The sequence below is a fragment of the Colius striatus genome, unplaced genomic scaffold, assembly GCF_028858725.1.
Source record: "Colius striatus isolate bColStr4 unplaced genomic scaffold, bColStr4.1.hap1 scaffold_34, whole genome shotgun sequence".
Classification (NCBI taxonomy): Eukaryota; Metazoa; Chordata; class Aves; order Coliiformes; family Coliidae; genus Colius; species Colius striatus.
The window spans coordinates 582020-596348 of record NW_026908518.1 but is presented as its reverse complement, the minus strand read 5'-3'; the positions used below and the strand labels follow the sequence as shown (position 1 = coordinate 596348).

Genomic DNA, 14329 nt, shown 5'->3' with positions numbered 1-14329 from the left:
AATAATCCTTTCTTGTATATTCCACCAGTTCTTACACTTTTGCAGTCGAGCAGTTGCTACAAACCTTGAGAAACAGGAGTGGAGGATGTATATATTAGAGTACTGCAGGTTTTGTGTTCTAAGGTGCAAATGTCAATGAATGATCCAAAAGGTAGTGCATGTTGAGAATGGGTGCATCTGATGTCATCTTAGAGTATGCTTCCCAGGTTATTTAGGCCATGTGCTTAGACATTGACAGAGATGGACTGCATGAGTGTGGGAGTCTGTAACTTATTTATCAAGTAATATCTAACAAGTGGTTAATGTCACATCACTTTGATACTCGATGAAGCTTGATTTTTCAGGGGCTGTTACATAGTGAAATGGAAATGTCTGGTTTGATTTTTAAAACATTGTCATTCATTTTCTAATGCATTAGATCACAGAAACATAGACTCACTGAGGCTGTAAGGGACCACTGAAACTGGCTCACACAGCTCCAAGTAAGACAAGATGTTTCTGCTTCTATGAAACTTTTGGACCTTTCACCGTGTGTTGCTGCACATCCATTTGTCTCCAGCTTGGTGCACGGTTCCTCGGGCCTGTACCATCTGCATTTAAGAGGTGATGTGGTGTTAAAAGCTTCTGTTTGAAGCATTGAAAGGCCTGTTTTGCGCATTTTAGTTTTGCCCTAAATTCTGAAATAGTACAATGACTAAGATTCTAAACAGTTGTCTCATGCTCTACTGTAACTCTTTTGTACATACACACCTAGCCACTAGCACTTATCTTGTGTCCTGGGTGGAAGGAGGCACAACTTGTTTTTGAGCTACTGAAAATATACCAGAGATGCTCCAGACAGCTTCATCCAATGTTGTTAATACTTGGGCAGAACAAAGAAGCAGCTAAAAGTGTGAAAATCTGAGGAAGTAAGAATACTTCTGTCGTCTTAATGACACTTGAATGCAATGTAGGCTGTCTTAGTTGTTTGTGACCAGAATGTTCCGAATGTTTTTGTGGTTGTTGATTGAGTGGCAGAACTACAAGTGAGTTTTCCAAAGACAGAGCTAGTAAAATGCTTGTTTGACTGCTCTGTGCCACACAGTGCAGAAATTAATTTGACCTAATATTTTGAGAAAGCTACTGTATATCCTGAGGTGTCTTCTCATGGAACTTCCAGTCAGTGTGGTATAGAGCTGAAGAATTGTATAAAATGTTACAAGTATGATCTGAATTCTTCAATGACTCAAAACATAATCATTTGGGGATTGAAAATGTTGGGAAGTCTCTAAGACCAGACATTCTGAGCATGACATGAAACTGGAAAAACATCACTTTTTGTGAAAAGTCTAGTGATTTGGCAGCACTGCAAATGTCCATGTTTTGGGGCTTTTGTTTAAGACTATCTGAGGTAGTGCACTGTGCTTATGGAGTGTGAAACTTCTTCAGTGGTACTTCAGTGAGAAACTTCAACACTGACAAATCATCAAAAATCACACGTATAAGAAAATAGCGATGTGAGATTTTGATTGTGATGGGTTTTAATTTTGCTTCTGGAAGCTGTCAGAAATTCACACCCTGTGTGAGAATTGTATATTGTACATTATAAGTTTAACAGAAGATTTACGATGTACCAATGTTCTTTGGCATATAACAACGCTTCGTGCTTCTTAAAAGAAGAAACACACAGTAAAGCATGTCTAGATTACATGAATTACCAGCCCTCTGGTTTGTATCCACCTTTAGGTTGTACAGCCTTGTATGGACAGTGAACGAACCTCCTCTTCAGGCTTCTTGTTACAAAGTGATGGTGGAGGTGTCTCATTGGCTCAGCCCCAGCAGTGGGTCTGGCTCAGAGCTGGGGAGAGCTGCGAGCAGCTTCTTCCAGGAGCCATCTTTACAGCCCCTTCCCTCTCACCAGAAAAGGCTGTCATGGCAAACCATGACAAAGTGGTTTGGGAAGGACCTTTTTTCTTAATGCTTAAATCAGTGGATGGAGAGATGGAAACAGCCACTGTTAAAGTGATGTCACACTTCACATGCTTCGAGTAGTACACTTACAAGTGTGTATAAACCGTGTGCTTAGCTTTAACAGATGAATGCATGCAGTCTTTGGAAGTTACAGATGCCACTTGTGTGACACATTTCAGTTTTCCTCTCCAAGAATCTTTGCTCATCGTGTACACAGCATGCCTGACAACTTCTGTAATGCGATAAAGGTTTGACAAACCATTACCAGGTTAATACTGCATTTGATCACAAAGTAGTGGATACACAGAAGCTGTTAAAAATACGTGTGTATTTGTTTTAGGATTCTTCTGTAGACCAAGAGATCACAAAGGCAAAGTCAGTCGTTCTGTTAACAGAAAACGAGTGTGATGCACTTGGGATCCTCCGCTATTTGCAGCAGGCAGAAGCTGAAGTTCCCCCAGAACTGCCTGGTTTGACTGCCAAGGTGCTAAAAGATGAAGAATACCAGAAATTGTCAAGGCCACTGTGTACCCATCTTAAAACATTTGGGGCTTGCAGGTAAGGAATTGCCAAGCTTTCTTACCACCCGTACTGGTGTAGGAAGGTGGTATATGCCTCAATGATGCTGCTTCTTTTTTCTTGCTCAATTTTCCTGTTGGATACTTTCATGAAACCATTTTTTGCTCATGACTCTTTTTCTTGTGGTTACGTTTGCATCAGTTTCACTCTTCTTAGGTACTGCTACGAAAATCAAAATACCAACATTTTCTGGAGACAAATCTCATGTAGCCTGACGGGATATCATAATTATCATTGCTGCCCAAGTGTTCTTGAGGGAACTTCAGGCTCTTTTTATTAGTATTCTAGCCCATAATTGCCCAAGGCTTATGCTTTGCTCTCTCCTCTGTTCTCTTCTGTCCCTCCAGATTAGGTAAGTAGATGACTTCTCTGAGCTGTGTCTAACTGGATTCTAACAGGGCCTTGGATGAAGCCCTCATATGTTCCTTCTAGTGTGGATGACCCTTGTTGCAAGTAACACAAAATTCAGTGTTAGTATTTGTTTTATTCTGGAACTAGTTTCCTGGTGATTTTTGGTTTTGTTGTATAAACTTGTCCAACAGGAGCTTTTTGGCCACTTCTGTCTAATCTCCAGTCATTGGTGCTACTTGAAACAGAAATTGAATACTGAGGGCTGATGAAATGTTAGTGTGAAAAGATGTTGTAAGCCACATCAAAAATAGTTTACAAGTAAAAGGGCTTTGTTCTAAAACCAGTTTTTAAATATGTAGAAACAGAACAGTGTGTCTGGATCGTCGTCAAGTTAATTTACAAAGAGACGTGCCCCAGCATATCCCAGATACAGTGACACAAACACCTGGATATCTGATGGTAAGTTACAGTTATTGCTTTTTCCCTTGGTTTGGTGTACCAGGAACACATCTTAAATACCTCCTTAGCATATTACCTTCATGTTAATGTAGTACATATCCCACATCTCTTGGGTATTTGGGAGATTTTTAGCTTTTTTAGTTTCTCTGTTGCTTAAGTGTGTGTCAGATTTTCCCTTAATCTTTAGCTTGACCTAAAATTGTTTTGTAGGTGGTTCTGAGTTTACCTTAGGTTTTCTCCTGCATTGGAGGCTCATGTTCTATGGGAAGAGGACATTTGTTCTGTTTATTCCTTTCCTCTATCTATTTAGAACATAAACCAAAATAGGCAAAGATTAAAGGTCCTGTAAATGTCATTATTTTTGTAGTAGAGCAAACACAATCCTCTGGAGTGAAGAAACATTGCAGTGGAAGATCATGCCTGTTTAACAAGAGTTGAAGGGAGGATTTTTCCTTCTCTGTCATGTTGATGCAGACTTCCTGAAAAATGAGTATATTCTGGCCTTGTCAATTGAACCAAATATTTTCTCTATTTGCACTGTCCATAGACATGGGATATAAATTCTCTCTTCTAGATGGAGCAGTTGCTTCCTACTAAGGTGTCATTGTGGTTTTGAAAACAGTTTTGATAGAATCCTGTTACATTCACACTGCCATTTTTAGTAGTTAAATAGTCATGAAACCTTCCTGGTTACTGGTTTGACTTTGCTATAGTGGCTCTTCACATCTCAGTAACAATTTGTATGTCAAAACTCCCTTCACTTGGCTTTTCAGTCCCGACTTTACTAGATAGTCTTCCTGTACAGCAGTACTGTAGAGTCTGTCTCATCTCCACCTTGGATAATGATTGCTGAGGGTAGATGTGTAGACACTGGTGCTTCCTTTCAAGGTTAGTGCTTGGATCTGAGAACTGCTGGGTGCTTTCCTTTTTGGATGAGCTGCTTACACTTTCTTCCTGTCCTGTCTTTTGCTAGAATTCAGGTGCGCTCAAGTCATGCAATCAATGGGTGTTCCCCATTCCCAAAAATCATAGGTTGTGAGAATAGACAATAAAAACTGGGTGGATTCCTTGGTGTCACTCCATTTCTGCCTAATAAAGAAGCTTTTGTTGGCAGCTGGTAGTTGAAACTCGTTGATAACCTATAGATACAGTTTGAGTGCTTGAAACCTGGACAGATTTCATAATACTCCTGTTATAAACTTGTACTTCCCTTTTGTGCACTCAAGACAGCAGTTGTGGCCTCTTTCCTCATCTAGTTCTGCTTCTGCTGACTGCAGAGCCTGGATATATGCCTTACAAATCAGTTGTCAATTGGATAAGTGTTCACTGTCTCTTTTGTTTAGAACTCGGTATCATGTTGCTTTCCTTTAAGAATCTCTAGTTGCACTGTGAGAGTTTTAGGGTTTTAGTAAGTGGAAATTACCTTTCTGGTCTTCTTTTCTGTCTGGCCTCATACACTCAGCTGTATCTCAGTACTTGTGCCTAGCATGAGCCTTTGGATGAAATGCACCCAGCATTTTGTGAATTGGTGTTCTTGATAGCTTATGTCAAGCATTTTCCGTGCAAAAAGAGGGAAGGCGTCACGCTTCCCCAGTCAGTTCTTCTAAATCTCATTGTAAGGTTGGAGACCACTTAAAATTAAGCTTGGATGATGTGAAATGCCTTAGTGGTTAGTAGCTTGACAGGTAATACTGTAGTTCACTAGTGTTCATTTAAGTGGAATACCACCAAGACCTATAGATCTTGCTCTATAAACTTGTGTCCAGTCTGGACTGGGCTATGGACAGTTACCATTCATAAGGATTCATTCATTCAGGATTATTCCTAATCTTTGGAGTAATAAGAGGTCATCATCTTCTGAAATGCATGTGTACAGCAGTATTTGTCATCTCTTTAGGCTGGAAAGAGGTAGGTCACCTTCAACATGAAAACGTCTCATTAACTTAAGAAACCATCAGTTGTCTTTATAACGTATTTTATGCTTTCAGATTCTGCCTCTCCACGTTGTAAATGCAACAAACTGCTTTGGTCGAAGAGTAGATCAGCAGAAGGACCAATATACAATTCTTGCTGAAGGAATTAATGGGTATTTTAAGGAACCTGGTAATAAGATTGCTGTTAAAAATGTGGAGAAGCTGGCATTTCATGGTTTGTGTCAGAAAACAGTTGTTCACAGGTAAAAATGTGGATTTTTTTTGGTTTAAATTATTCATGTGCACTTTTTAATACAAAGTAATTTAGAACTTTTACTGCTAAGTTAAAGTTAACCCACCATGAAAACTAGCAAAAAAATCTCTGCTGTACAAATTGTTCTTTAAAAAGCTCTCACATGCTGCCTGTGCTGAAGGGAAGCCAGAATGGCTCCACATACACACCACTGAACATTGTGCTGTGAAAGTTTAATCTTTTTTAGACACAAGGGGGTGAAGAAACTTTACAACTATAATAATTCTTTGTTTCCTCTCCAACTCTGAAGGGCTCAGGTGCTAGATATTTCCCCAAAAGAGAAGGAAAATATGTTCTGTAGTGTCAAAATTAACTATATAGATGAAGGCAGAACATGTCAAGTCCAAAGTTACCAGCTGCTTCCCTCACCTGCCAAGTTTCAGTGTCTGCCACCTCAGGCTGGGGAATTTGTAGAGTGAAACCCATTGGTAATGAACTGGAGTGGAACCCAAAGGTAATATTTATCAGATTTTCAATGGCATGTTCTTTTATTTCTCTTTGTGTGTTATTTTCTGTAAGAAAGCAGTAATGAACTGCAAACTTAGTTTTCAAATTTAACTCCTCATTAGTATTGACAAGAAATATCTACTATTGGCCAGATTCTGAGAAGTCAGCTTTCTTGGTTTGTTTTCCTGCAAAATCAAGTGAGATTTATGCGATTTTTTTTCTTCAATTCTTCTGAATTCAGTATCTTCTTCCAGAAAACGTTACTGCTGCTTTTGCATCTGTGGGGATTCAACGGGGGAAGGGTAGCCTCTGTAAATGAAACTGTGTTTGAATACTGTCCCATTCAGGAAGCTCCTTCCTTAATGAGTAACAAAATCTGGTTTTATTTGTTTAATACTCGTGTCATGTTTAAGCTTGGAAGATTTGTTTCATTGCAGTTATTGTAAAGTTAAGTTGGAATTCACCTCAAGTGCAGTGACTTTTTTTCCTTAGGTAACTAATTCTATTCATCAAACAGTTAAAGGAGAACTACACAAAGCAAAAGTAGTACTGACCTTGGGAAACACAACTGGGATTGACCCAATGGGAGGTATAGAATTGCAGCATTACAAAATATTTGTATCTAAACTCCTTTACCAAGAGCACCTGTTCTTTTCTTTGCTTCTGTCCGTTCCAAGTTCAATTTGATTCCACACGGTATTCAGGTAATACTGTTGGATAATTTACTGTGGTGGCGTCTGACCCCTGGAACAGGTTTCTCAGAGACTGTAGAGTCTCTGTCCTTGGAAATAAGCAGAAGCAACCAGCATGTGGTCCTGGGCACATGATTCTAGGTGTCCCTGCTTGAGCAGGGAGTTTGGATGAAATTATCTCCAGAGGGCCATTCCAGCCACAGCCATTCTGTGGTAAACTGAGATAACTTCTCATGGCAATAATCTCAGGCATGGGATGAAATTGTTTTAATTATTGGTTTTCTCAGAGTCAACTCTTCAGGTTTTGCTGAAATGAAAATATTACAGTCAGTGCCATGTTTGTATTGTTCTGTCAGTTCCCTGGCCTGTAATAAAGGCACTGGCAAATATTCTTCTGGGTAAGACTGACTAGAAGGTAACAGCCCTCCATGCAGTGAGTGTTTCCTCTGAACATTCTCCTATTCTCCCCAAACTTTATTGGTAGGAGATTGACTTAGAGATGAGTTTTGCTTAAAGAGTTGGTTATTTTTTAATTGTCTGGACAAGTTCATCAGAAAGGCCACCCCTCCATCTCAGGATCATGACGTGCCTCTTGTGGCTGCTTGGTCCTGTCCAAGAGTACAGTTAGTTAGTGTTTTGGAATGTGTGATGCTGTTTTCCATCTGAGCATTCAGTCCATTTCAGATGAAAAATAAAGTGGAAACGGGGAATTACTGGAAGTAATTCTCTTTAGCAGCTTCCTTTTCTATATGGCACATCTCAGCCTTTTTCTGATTGCCATGCTTTTGTTCTTGTTTAGAGTTTTTCTAACTGTGTCCCCCCAGCAGTTTTCTTCTTCTATTTTGGTCTAGGAAGTTATTCTGTGTGGTGTGTATTTCAGCTGTAACTTGTGTAATCAGGGCTCGGATTGTTTAATTGGTTGCTCTCTTGGTTGTGTTCCATGGAGTTAACTACGAGTTCCGTACGACACTATTATGATGAAAAAGATGGCAATATCTGGAGAAGAATTAAACATGGGAACGTGCCTGCTGGGACATTGGGAGAAAACCAATTACTTACAGGTATCAATAAATGGGTACATGTTTAAAGTTTTACTTAGAGCAGCTTAGAGTTAGAGAGAGACTACTGATGAGTTATGGTTTCAACTTGGTGTGTTTTGTCATCCAAGGTCCGGGTTACCAGGCTTCCAGACTTTAAGGTGTCAGTTAACGAATACGACGTTCAATCTGAGGTTTTGCCTACAGGTCTGGGAACTGACAATGCAGAACATAGAACACAACTTCAGAAGCTGTGCAGCCACATGAACATATTGGACATGCAGCAAACTTGGAGCCCTTGTAAGAGTTTACAAGGTTTTTTGAGCATACACTTTATGAAAAAAGAATGCTACAATTAAGGAGATGTTTTCATGATTGATATTACTGACTGTGTGTTTCGTTTGAACACAGAAACAATAGTGTTTGTAATATGTCTGCATTCCTGTGACTGTCTGTAGTGGGTCTGGGACGGTAGTGATTTTCCACAGCAGCTCCTGCAGTGCTGTGCTTACTGTTGATATCAATATTATGACTACCGCTCGCACAGCATCAGGGCTGTCCCTCCAGCACTCCTTCCCCCACCTTCACCAATAGCTGTGGGTGGGCATGATCTTGGCACGGGCCATGGCCAGGACAGCTGACCCAGGCTGACCAAGGAGATATTCCATACCATATGATGTCAGCTCAGTAATATAAACTGGGGGAGAGGAGCAGGAAGGGGAGGCGAGATTCATTTCTGGCCTTCCCAAAGCAACCGCTACGCGTACCGCAGCCCTGCTTCTCGGGAGGTGGCCGGACATCGCTGCTGATGGGAAGTGGAGAGGAACAGCTTTATCTGCTTCTGCTTTGCTTCCCGCGCGCGGCTTTGCTGCTTCTTTATTAAACTGCTTTTATCTCAACCCACGAGACTCCCATCTTATTTTCTCCCCTTCCCTGGCTTGCTGAGGAGGTGGGGGACAGAGTGGTGTGGTGGGCACCTGGCATCCAGCCAGGCTCAAACTACCACACCTACTTACCACTGTAGTTTTGGTCTGTGTACCTGCTTTCTTGTAGTGCCCAGACGCAATCGCGTAACTTGTACCGGCAGCCTGTATTTTTCAATGGGAGCTGAGCAGGCCAAGTGCATGGGATTGGAGAGAACTGCCACAGGAAAGCAGCTCGAAATGTGACACAGTGCTGGCTGATAGACTACATGGGGAACTACTTACCACTGTAGTTGGGGTCTGTGTACCTACTTGCTTGTAGTGCCCACACGCAGTGGCGTAACTTCTACTGGCAGCCTGTGTGTTTTCAATGGGAACTGAGCAGCCCAAGTGCATGGGATTGGAGATAAGTCCCACAGGAAAGCAGCTGCAAATGTGACACAGTGCAAGATGATAGACTGCAATGGGACCTACTTACCACTATAGGTGGAGTCTGCCTTCCTGCTTTCTTGTAGCTCCCATACTCAGTGGTATAACTTAACCGACAACATGTATTTTTTCAATGGGAGCTGAGGATAAAAACTGTGGTATTGAAGATAGCTCCCACAGGAAAGCAGCTGCAAATGTGACACTGTGCTGGCTGATAGACTGCATGGGGACCTACTTACTACTGTAGCTGGGGTCTGCCTTCCTGCTTTCTTGTAGCTCCCATACGCAGTGGTATAACTTCCACCGACAACATGTATTTTTTCAATGGGCGCTGAGCAGTCCAAGTGAGTGGGATTGAAGATAGCTCCCACAAGAAAGCAACTGTAACTGTGACACAGTGCTGGCTGATAGGGTACACCGAGATCTACTTACCACTGTAACTGAGGTCTGCCTTTCTGCTTTCTTGTTGCTCCCATACACAGTGCTATAACTTAACTGACAGCATATATTTTTTCCCTGGGAGCTGAGTAGTCCAAGTGAGTGGGATTGGAGATAGCTCCCACAGGAAAGCAGATGCAAATGTGGCACAGTGCTGGTTGATAGACTACATAGGGACATACTTACCACTGTAGTTGCGGTCTCCGTACCAGCTTTCTTGTAGCTCCCATACGCAGTGGTATAACTTAACTGACAACATCTATTTTTTCAATGGGAGCTGAGCAGTCCAAGTGAGTGGGATTGAAGATAACTCCCACACAAAAGCAGCTGCAAATGTGACACAGTGCTGGCTGATAGACATGGGGACATCACAGCACACGTGGACACTGCAACGGGGTTCAGTGACATTGCCACACTTGTGGCAATTGCAGAGAGACTGTGACATCACAGCTTATCTGGGCACTGCTACAGTGCTGTGTGACATCACAGCAGACATGGGCACGGCAACAGTTCTCTATAACATCACATCACATCTGGACACTGCAACAGTGCTCTGTGACATCACAGCACATGTGGGAACTGCATCCAGGCTGTGTGACATCATAGAATCCTAGAACGGTAGGGGTTGGAAGGGACCATTAGAGATCATCTAGACCAACCCCCTCCCCCACAATCAAGTTCACTTAGGTCAGGTCGCACAGGAACGTGTCCAGGCTTATGCTGAATCCTCCAAGAAAGGAGACTCCACAAGCCCTTTGGGCAGACTGCTCCTGTTCTTTCTGTTCCACGGACGTTTGACATCACAGCACATTTGAACACTGCAACAGTGCTCTGTGACATCACAGGATGTGTGGGCCCTGTAACAGTGCTCTGTGACATCACAGCACTCCAGGGCACTGCAAGAGTGTTCTGTGACATCACAGCACAAATGGACATTGTTACAGTGCTCTGTGACCTGACAGCACATCTGGGTACTACAAGAGTGCTCTGTGACATCACTGCACAGATGTGCACTGTTACAGTGCACTGTGACATTACATCTGAGTACTCAATCACTGCTCTTACATATATCAGCAACACTGGACTCTACAACAATGCTCTGTGACATCACAGCACATGTGTGACATGACAGCACATCTGGGCACTTCAATAGTGCTCTGAGACTTCACATAGTATCTGGGCACTGAAAAGACACTCTGGCATCACAGCAGACGTGGGCACTGCAACAGTGCTCTGAAACATATCACAAGAGGACATTGCTACAGTGCTCTGTGATATCACAGCACATCTGGGAACTGCAACAGGGCTGTGTGACATTGCAGCACATCTGGGCAGTGCTACACTGCTCTGTGACATCATAGCATATCTAGGCACTGGAACGGGGCTGTGTGACATCACAGAACATCTGGACACTGCAACAAGAGTGTTTGACATCACATCACATCTAGACACTGCCGTGGGGTTCTGTGATGTCACATCACCACTGGACACTGTCACAGTGCTCTGTGACATCACAGCAGATGTGGGTACTCAATCACTGCTTTGATATATAACAGCACATCTGGGCACTGCAACAGGGCTATATGACATCACTGCACATGTGGGCACTGCACCAGTTTCCTGTGAAATCATAGGACATCTGGGCACTGACATGTGTGACATCCAAGATCATTTGGGCATTGCAGAGAGACTGTGACACCACTGCACTTCTGAGTGCTGCAACAGTTCTCTGTGACATCACGTATGGGTTCTGTGATGTCACATCACCACTGGGCACTGCAACAGTGCTCTGTGACATAACAAGACATCTGGGAACTCAATCACTGCTCTGATATATAACAGCATATTTGGGCACTGAAACAGTGCTGTGTGACATCACAGGATGTCTGGACACTGCAACAGGTCTGTGTGACATCACAGCACATGTGGGCACTGCAACAGGGCTGTGTGACATCACAGCACATGTGGGCACTTCAACAGTTTCCTCTGAAATGACAGGACACCTGGGCACTGACGTGTGACATCCAAGATCACTTGGGCATTGCAGAGAGACTCTGTGACACCACAGCACTTCTGAGTGCTGCAACAGTTCTCTGTGACATCACATCTGGGAAGTGCAACAGGTCTGTAAACCTGGCTGTGTGACATCACAGCACATCTGGGAACTGCAGTGGGACTCTCTTACATACAGCACATCTGGGCACTGCAACAGGGCTCTGTGACATCACAGCACATGTGGGTACTGCAACAGGAGTCAGTGACATTGCAGCACATTTGGGAATTGCAGAGAGGCTGCGTGACATCACAACTCATCTGGGTACTGCTACAATGCTCTGTGACATCACAGCAGACGTGAGCACTGCAACAGTTCTCTATAACATCACATCAACTCTGGACGCTGCAACAGTGCTCTGTGACATCACAGCACATGTGGGTACTGCATCCAGGCTGTGTGACATCATAGAATCCTAGAATGGTAGGGGTTGGAACGGACCATTAGAGATCATCTAGACCAACCCCCTCCCCCTCAATCAAGTTCATATACTGCACTTCGGAGCCTGTTCAGGGTTTTTCCAAGAGGAAGTAAATACTTATACACATCTTGTTTTCCCATCACATGCATGTTTGGATTTGGTTCAGGAACCTCATAGGCTTTTCCATACATACTTACTGACATTCCACTTCGAGCTTTCACTCTTATTTTTGTAGCAATGCAAGTGGAAGTGCCTGAAGCCATTTCAATTTAGCATCCTGACAGATTTTTCTAATCTCTCTTTTTAGGGTCTGATTCATTCTTTCCACTTTTCCACTCAATTGCTGTCTCCAAGGGGCATGTAAATCCCAGGAAATTCCTAGGACTTTGCTTACCTCTTGTACCACATTGGCCACAAAATGTGGTCCTCTGTCTGAAGATATTCCAAATGGAACTCCAAACCTTGGAATAATTTCTTGCAGGAGCCATTTAACTGTTTCCGTAGCCTGATTGGTGCGTCAGGGAAAGACTTCTGGCCATCCTGAAAAGGTGTCAACCCCAACCAACACATATTTATATCCATTGCATTTAGGTAATTCTGTAAAATCAATTTGCCAATAATCTCCTGGTTCCACTCCAGTTTTTATTTTGCCCATCTGTGCCCTTTTTTTTTACTATTGGATTGTTCTTTAAACAAATTTCACATTTCACAATTACTCATTTGGCCATTTCCAACATTTGTATTGATATCACACTTTTCAGAAGCTGAGTCATAGCTTCTGCACCCCAATGACACTCCCTGTGCTTTGTTTGCAAAACCTCTCTCATGACTAAGGGAGGCAACACTACCTGACCTGTACTTGTCGTCCACCATCCTTCTGAATTTTTCTCTGCATTTAGTAACTCAGACAATTTCTCATCCTCCCCGGAATGTTTTGGTGGCTCCCTAGGAAGCGCTACTGTTCTGGTGGGGATGATTGCCATTTGTGAGACTGTGTGTTGTGCTATTTTACTCTCCTTGAGTTCCCTGTCTGATGTACTTTACAGTGCATGATTGTTGCTTGAACTGGTTCCTGCACTGCCACTAGCAGTTGCAAGATTTCCTTTTGATGCTTATTGTTTGTTCCCTGGGAAGACAGTCGTCCTCTTTCTTTCCACAGGGTGCCATGGACCTGACTACTCCAAAAGCATATTTTGAATCAGTCCAAATACTAACTCGTTTTCCTTTACTGAATTCCAAAGCACTTCTCAATGCAATCAGTTCTGCCTTCTGTGCAGAAGTTGTGCTTGACAATGCATTTGCTTCTATTATCATGTTTTCGGTTGTTACCACATATCCTGCGTGGCGAGTTCCATTCATGACGAAGCTGCTGCCACCTGTGAACAGTTCCCATTCCGGGTTTTCAAGAGGATCATCCTTCAGGTCCTCTCTGCTGGAATATGTATGTTCAATGGTTGCAATGCAGTCATGTTCCAGTTGTTGCTCTTCCTGTGAAGTGCTCAGAAACACTGCAGGATTTAGAAGGTGAGTTGTTTTCAACACCACATCATCCTGCTCAGTGAGAATTACCTGGTATTTCATCATTTGGCTCGGGGATAACCAATGTCCCCCCTTTTGCTCCGAGACTGTGGTTACCATATGTGGGACATAGACTGTAACAGTCCTTCCCAAGGTCATCTTTCTTGCTTCTTGGATCAGTGTGACAGTGGCAGCTACTGCTTGCAGGCAAGAAGGTCATCCCTTGCTCGCCAAGTCCAGTTGTTTGGAAAAATATCCCACCAGTCTCTTCCAGCTTCCTAGTTTCTGTGTCAGAACTCCTAGAGACAAATGCTGGTTTTCATGAACAAATAACTGAAAGTCTTTGGCTCAATCTGGCAAGTCTAAGGCTGGCGCTGTCATCAGAGCTATTTTAAGCTTCCGGAAAGCTTCCTGCTGTTCTTCGCCCCATGTAAAAGGGGTAGATTTTTGGGCTTCATATAATGGTTTGACTATAAGACCATAATTCATGATCCAGAGCCTGCACCATCCTGTCATTCCCAAAAATGCCCATAACTCCTGCACAGTGTGTGGCTCCAGAATAGCACAAATCGCTTCCTTTCCATTTGTGCCCAGCCTCCGTTCTCCTTTTGAAATTTCAAGGCCCAAATAGATCACTCTTTGGCTGCTATTTGAGCTTTTTCTTTTGATACCTTGTACCTGTTTAATCCCCAAAAGTTTAAAAGTTCAATGTTACTTGTATGCAGGCTGACCTTTCCCTTGTGGCAATTAGGGTGTCATCCACATATTGGAGAAGCAGATGCTCTGGTCTCGGTTTCACTGTCATT

At 42.9% G+C, this 14329-nt stretch overlaps 1 long non-coding RNA gene across 1 annotated transcript; it reads left to right on the top strand.

The window, feature by feature from the left end:
• The first annotated feature begins 2315 nt into the window (after nt 1-2315).
• On the top strand, nt 2316-5435 carry LOC133629234 (uncharacterized). The gene is made up of 3 exons (XR_009820987.1): nt 2316-2508; nt 3240-3339; nt 5328-5435. It is a non-coding gene; the product is annotated as an uncharacterized LOC133629234 (long non-coding RNA).
• Nucleotides 5436-14329: the final 8894 nt, after the last annotated feature.